Genomic DNA, 1109 nt, shown 5'->3' with positions numbered 1-1109 from the left:
TTTTTTTTTTTTTTTTTATCTTTTTAGTTATTTTACGTTTTTGTTATTTTGGCTGTGTATCCTTTTTCGCTTTTCTTAACACTTGGGCTTTTCCTTTCCCCTGATGTGCAAAAGATATAATAGGCTAAAGGGCTGGGTGTAGAAACGCAATTCAAGAAGGCCGGCGTATTCTAATGCAAAGCTATTTCTTAGGCACAAAAAAGATAATACATCTTGGTGCTCACGAAATTTAATTATAAATTCATGTATCTTTCACTTATACGTAGTCTCTAAAATACACACATTTAGTTTTTTTCCATTCTTTGGCATTTTTTTAAAAATTTCATTGGCGTGTGTTCTTATGGGTGTTACGTTTATTTCTATAACGAGTTGGCGACTAAGTATTTTTTTTTTTTTTTTTTTTTTTTTTGTTTGCACAAGCATTTCAGTATGTTCTTTCCTCATAACGTGTTGATGCAAATGCGTACAGAAATTTATGCCTACATTATTGCATGCAAAACAAGTACGCTACCAAGCCGAGGGAGTACCCTTCAGAATGCGTACCCTACCATGTAAACAAACATTTCCTTCACTATCACATTCTTTCTTTTTTTTTCTTTCTTTTTTGCATCTGGAACAAGAAAGAACAAATGACAAATAACGTACACAAATGTTCTTCCAGAACACGTTTGTAGGAGGGATTGTTTTTCGTTTTTTTTTTTTTTTTTTTTTTTTTTTTTCTCCCCAGGGACCCCCCACCCAAAGTACCAACCTTTTTTTTTTTTTTTTTTTTTTTTTTTTTTTTCCACCGAGAGTGACCCCCAATCGATGGCTTCTATCACACACGGGTGGACGCGGGACGCAGATGCGAAATTTGTACGAGCATACATTCGCATAAGCGCTGGCCACACACCCTGCCGCTGTGTGTTCAACAGTTGGAGGAATGGTGTAGAAGTACACTTCTAGTTCCCCCCACAAAGGAAAGCTACACAATGTGAGCTCTTCGCCTCAAAAATGGAATGCAAGTTGAGGCGGGAGAAAATTGCACATTCTACACAGTGGTGGTGAAAAAATTTTTTTTTTTTTGTTTTATTGAGATTTCATAGCTTTGTTTTTTCGATTTTTTTTTT

The sequence above is a fragment of the Plasmodium fragile genome, assembly GCF_000956335.1.
Source record: "Plasmodium fragile strain nilgiri unplaced genomic scaffold supercont1.85, whole genome shotgun sequence".
Lineage (NCBI taxonomy): Eukaryota > Apicomplexa > Aconoidasida > Haemosporida > Plasmodiidae > Plasmodium > Plasmodium fragile.
Note: the sequence above shows the minus strand (reverse complement) of the source record.